The sequence below is a fragment of the Rana temporaria genome, chromosome 1, assembly GCF_905171775.1.
Source record: "Rana temporaria chromosome 1, aRanTem1.1, whole genome shotgun sequence".
In the NCBI taxonomy this organism is placed as follows: Eukaryota; Metazoa; Chordata; class Amphibia; order Anura; family Ranidae; genus Rana; species Rana temporaria.
In genome coordinates, this window is record NC_053489.1 from 121,627,974 (window position 1) to 121,634,200 (window position 6,227).

General features: G+C 37.7%; 1 long non-coding RNA gene across 1 annotated transcript in view; it reads left to right on the top strand.

Moving 5' to 3' along the window:
• The first annotated feature begins 415 nt into the window (after window positions 1-415).
• LOC120931084 overlaps window positions 416-6,227 on the top strand; it is an 89,260-nt gene continuing 83,448 nt past the window's right edge. Inside the window, exon 1 of the long non-coding RNA XR_005747813.1 lies at window positions 416-577. This is a non-coding gene — a long non-coding RNA (uncharacterized LOC120931084). The remainder of the gene's footprint in view (window positions 578-6,227) is intronic.

A 6,227-nucleotide genomic window follows, 5' to 3' on the forward strand; every position in this document is an offset into this window, starting at 1 on the left:
AGGAGCCTAGTTACCAAATGTTGTCTTCTATATCCATCATCCTATACTATATCCAAAGCAATGTCTGCTAAGAATCTAAAGTTTAAATAAAATCTATTTATAAATGTATTTATTGTTGTTTTATTTGTGACTTTCCTGTCTGTTTGTAAAAGTTAATAAACTTGTTTTAATATAGGTGTAACCTGGTAAGTAGTTGTGTCTACATACAGGATCTGTAGCAGTCTCTGTAGCCCAATACCCCCATGTTGACAGATGTTTGTCACTAAGTAACTTCTTCCCAAGTTTTTTTTTTTCTTTTTTTTTGTGCTTCTCCCCCTAAGCCCTCTCCCAGCTTGCTTTGTTGTTGTAAAATATGCATGTCTCTCAGGAATGCCAGTCACGAGTCCAAACTTTGTGTCCAGCCTCCCACATGAAATGATCCTTTTATAGGGAACAAGATATGTCTCAATCTGCACTCTACTCAGAGCCTGTGGGCATGGCATGGGCAGCCCTCCTTACTCCAAATCACTTTCCACCCAAAACTCCGATCACATAATGAGAGAAGCCAGCGCAGGAGGCACTCACCCGCAGAAGAAAAGTAAGAGCCTTCTTTTATTCCTTTTTTTTTTATCCTTTTCTATCATCATCATCATTATTATTATTATTCTGAGTCTAACGTCATCACTAATCCCAAACACAATAAAACAGCCTCTGCTACTTCTATTGTACTAAACATAGTCCAACTAATGAGGGGGGAGGGGCAAAGACAAAAGGAGGGTATTGAGATGATCACATAGATAGATAGATAGATAGATAGATAGATAGATAGATAGATAGATAGATAGATAGATAGATAGATAGATAGATAGATAGATAGATAGATAGATAGATAGATTGATAGATAGATAGATAGATAGACAGACAGACAGTTAGATAGATAGATAGACAGACAGACAGACAGACAGACAGACAGACAGACAGACAGACAGATAGATAGATAGATAGATAGATAGATAGATAGATAGACAGACATTGGATTTGTAGATAGATATATAGATAGACAGACATAAAATAGATAGATAGATAAATAGATAGATAGATAGAGAGAGAGAGAGATAAACATAAAATTGATAGATGGATGGATAGATAAATAGATAGATAGATAGATAATATAAGATAGTCAGACATAAAACAGATAGATAGATAGATAGATAGATAGATAGATAGATAGATAGATAGATAGATAGATAGATAGATAGACAATGGATTGGTAGATATATAGATATATAAGATAGTCAGACATAAAATAGATAAATAGATAGAGACAATGGATTGGTAGATAAATATAAACATAGGTAGATAGATAGATAGATAGATAGATAGATAGATAGATAGATAGATAGATAGATAGATAGATAGATAGATAGATAGACATAAAATAGATAGATAGATGATAGAGATAGATAGATAGATAGATAGATAGATAGATAGATAGATAGATAGATAGATAGATAGATAGATAGATAGATAGATAGATAGATAGATAGAGACAATGGATTGGTAGATAAATATAAACATAGGTAGATAGATAGACAGATAGATAGTTAGTTAGATAGACATAAAATAGATAGATAGATGATAGATAGCCATAACATAGATAGATCGATCAATAGATAATGGATTGGTATATAGCTAGACAGACATATGATGGATAGGTAGGTAGGTAGTATGTGTTCCCCAGCAATCTATGTAGAGATGCTGGTTGTCACAGACATTCTATCAGCTGTCAGAGGCCTGGATGGATGGTGCAGTGGTTTGCCTCTTCCAGGCTCCCTGTACATTGCCTTGTATGAATGGCTGTGTGATCTGTGTGATCTGTGTGTGATCTGTGTGTGATCTGAGTGACCTGTGTGTGATCTGTGTGATCTGAGTGATCTGTGTGATTTGTGTGATCTGAGTGATCTGTGTGATTTGTGTGATCTGAGTGATCTGTGTGATTTGTGTGATCTGAGTGATCTGTGTGATTTGTGTGATCTGTGTGATTTGTGTGATCTGAGTAATCTGTGTGTGTGATTTGTGTGATCTGTGTGGTTTGTGTGTTCTGTGTGATCTGAGTGATATGTGTGATTTGTGTGATCTGAGTAATCTGTGTGTGTGATCTGTGTGGTTTGTGTGTTCTGTGTGATCTGAGTGATCTCTGTGTGTGGTCTGTGTGATCTGTGTGTGTGTGATTTGTGTGATCTGAAAGATTTGTGTGATCTGTGTGATCTGTGTGTGTGTGTGTGTGTGTGTGTGTGTGTGTGTGATCTGTGTGTAATCTGTGTGATCTGTGTGTGTGATCTGTGTGTGAGATCTGTGTGATCAGTGTGATCTGTGTGTGTGTAAAAATCTGTGTGATGTGTGTGTGTGTGTGTGTGTGTGTGTGTGTGTGTGATTTGTGTGATCTGAGTGATCTCTGTGTGTGATTTGTGTGATCTGTGTGTGTGATTTGTGTGATCTGTGTGACTTGTGTGATCTGTGTGATTTGTGTGTGTGATCTGTGTGTGTGATCTGTGTGTGTGATCTGAGTGATGTGTGTTATGTGTGTGATCTGTGTGTAATTTGTGTGATATGTGTGATCTGTGTGTGATTTGTGTGATCTGTGTGTGATTTGTGTGATCTGTGTGTGTGATTTGTGTGATCTGTGTGATTTGTGTGATCTGTGTGTGATTTGTGTGATCTGTGTGATTTGTGTGTGTGATCTGTGTGTGTGATCTGAGTGATGTGTGTTATGTGTGTGATCTGTGTGTAATTTGTGTGATCTGTGTGATTTGTGTGATCTGTGTGATGTGTGTGTGATTTGTGTGATCTGTGTGTGTGATCTGTGTGTTATTTGTGTGATCTGTGTGTGTGATCTGTGTGTGTGTGATTTGTGTGATCTGTGTGTGATTTGTGTGATCTGTGTGTGTGATTTGTGTGATCTGAAAGATTTGTGTGATCTGTGTGTGTGTGTGTGTGTGTGTGTGTGTGTGTATATGTGTGCGTGATCTGTGGGATCTGAAAGATTTGTGTGATGTGTGTGTGTGTGTGATCTGTGTGATGTGTGTGTGTGTGTGTGTGTGTGTGTGTGATCTGTGTGTGTGTGTGATCTGTGTGTAATCTGTGTGATCTGTGTGTGTGAGATCTGTGTTATCTGTGTGTGTGATCTGTGTGTGTGTGTGTGTGTGTGTGTGTGTGTGTGAGATCTGTGTTATCAGTGTGATCTGTGTGTGTGAGATCTGTGGGTGTGAGATCTGTGTGATCTGTGTGTGTGAGATCTGTGTGATTTGTGTGATCTTTGTGTGTGATTTGTGTGATCTGAGTGATCTCTGTGTGTGTGTGATCTGTGTGTGTGTGATTTTTGTGATCTGTGTGTGTGATTTGTGTGATCTGTGTGTGTGAGATTTGTGTGATCTGTGTGTGTGTGATTTGTGTTATCTGTGTGTAATTTGTGTAATGTGTGATGGTGACACAATGACCCGGCCTGGGAATGGTTAGAAATAGCCGGGCAGAGGTTTCGGTGACTGGTGACACCGTGTAAGTGATGGGAACCAGATGAGAGATGGTTCAGTAATATGTAGTCTCTTGCAGTGTGCTGTGACGTCAGCGCCGTGGGAACCTATGGCGGCGGGCAGCACGTGACCGGTGGGTGGACTCTGGCAGGCGGGCGGGCAGTGCTTACCTTGCTCTCCAGCTGCTGCTAGGAAGCAGTGTGCCTTCCCCAGCCAGCCCGGTACCGGAGTGCCTGTCCCCTCCATCCCCTCTCCAGCCAGCATATGGGAAGCTTGCAGGCCTTGTGCACTTGTAGAAAGCAGATAGAGCACAGGGCTGTAAATATTGCTGAGGAGCCTCTTGCATTAACACACACCAGATGGTTTGCGACTCGGTGCCCACAGCCAGCCAGCTCTTAGCATTTACTCAGCAGCATTTTGTTGCAATTACACACCATGCTGAGACCAATTTTATCGGTGACCTATTTTTCATATTTGAAGAAATTTGATGTTCAGACCCTTTCTCTGCGGCCTCCATGCAAAGGGTACATCATCCCATGGCAGACATGATGTGTCAGGCTGACTCTAGAGACAATCCACCAAGTGCATTAAATATAAATACATGCATTCCTGGAAAGGTCAATGGCGACCGCAAGACTCCCGGTGTAACATAATTCACTCAAAATTACGACGACCCAAGTGCCTTCAGAAACAAGTGGAGTTTAAGCAGAATGATCCTCAGAACAACTTGGATTGCCCATCCCCCCTAATGATTATACACACTACACAAATCCCACATCCCCCTAATGATTATACACACAACACAAATCCCACATCCCCAAATGTTCAAACATGCAACACAAATCCCACATCCCCTAATGATCATTCATACAAGTTGGAGTTCACATCCCCTAATAATCACATGTACAAATTATTTTCCCACCCCTATGATCATACATATAAAACCGAATACACATCCCCCAATGACCATATATACAAATACATTACACACCCCTAATGATCATACATAAAACATAAATCCTACGTCCCCAAATGGCCATACAACCTAAATTCCACATCCCCTAAAGATCATACATCCAATATATACTACATTCCTCAACTCATCATACATACAAAATAAAGACCACATCCACAAATCATCATATATACAAAATAAAGACCACATCCCCAAATCATCATATATACAAAATAAAGACCACATCCCCAAATCATCATATATACAAAATAAAGACCACATCCACAAACCATCATACATAATAAAAACCACATCCACAAATCATCATACATACAAAATAGAGACCACATCCACAAATCATCATATACACAAAATAAAGACCACATCCACAAATCATCATATATACAAAATAAAGACCACATCCCCAAATCATCATATATACAAAATAAAGACCACATCCACAAACCATCATACATAATAAAAACCACATCCACAAATCATCATACATACACAATAAAGACCACATCCACAAATCATCATATATACAAAATAAAGACCACATCCACAACTCATCATACATACACAATAAAGACCACATCCACAAATCATCATACATACACAATAAAGACCACATCCACAAACCATCATACATAATAAAAACCACATCCACAAATCATCATACATACAAAATAAAGACCACATACACAGATCATCATACATACACAATAAAGACCACATCCACAAATCATCATATATACAAAATAAAGACCACATCCACAAATCATCATACATACAAGATAAAGACCACATCCACAAATCATCATACATACAAAATAAAGACCACATCCACAAATCATCATATATACAAAATAAAGACCACATCCCCAAATCATCATATATACAAAATAAAGACCACATCCACAAATCATCATATATACAAAATAAAGACCACACCCCCAAATCATCATATATACAAAATAAAGACCACATCCACAAACCATCATACATAATAAAAACCACATCCACAAATCATCATACATACAAAATAAAGACCACATACACAGATCATCATATATACAAAATAAAGACCACATCCACAAATCATCATATATACAAAATAAAGACCACATCCACAAATCATCATACATACAAAATAAAGACCACATCCACAAATCATCATACATACAAAATAAAGACCACATCCACAGATCATCATATATACAAAATAAAGACCACATCCACAGATCATCATATATACAAAATAAAGACCACCTACACAAACCATCATACATACAAAATAAAGACCACATCCACAAATCATCATGCATACAAAATAAAGACCACATCCACAGATCATCATACATACAAAATAAAGACCACCTACACAAACCATCATACATACACAATAAAGACCACATCCACAAATCATCATATATACAAAATAAAGACCACATCCACAAATCATCATACATACAAAATAAAGACCACATCCACAGATCATCATACATAAAGACCACATACACAAATCATCATACATACAACTACATTCTACATCCCCAAAGGATCATGCATACAAAATAAATCCAATATCCCCAAATAATCATACATACATATTTTTTTTGGTAACAATTTAGGGATGTGAAATTGGTTTTGTATGTATGATCATTTGGGGATATGGGATTTATTTTCTTATGATTATTAGGGAAATTTAGATTTTACTTGAACATTCCCCTAATGATCACATACAAAATAAAGTCCACGCC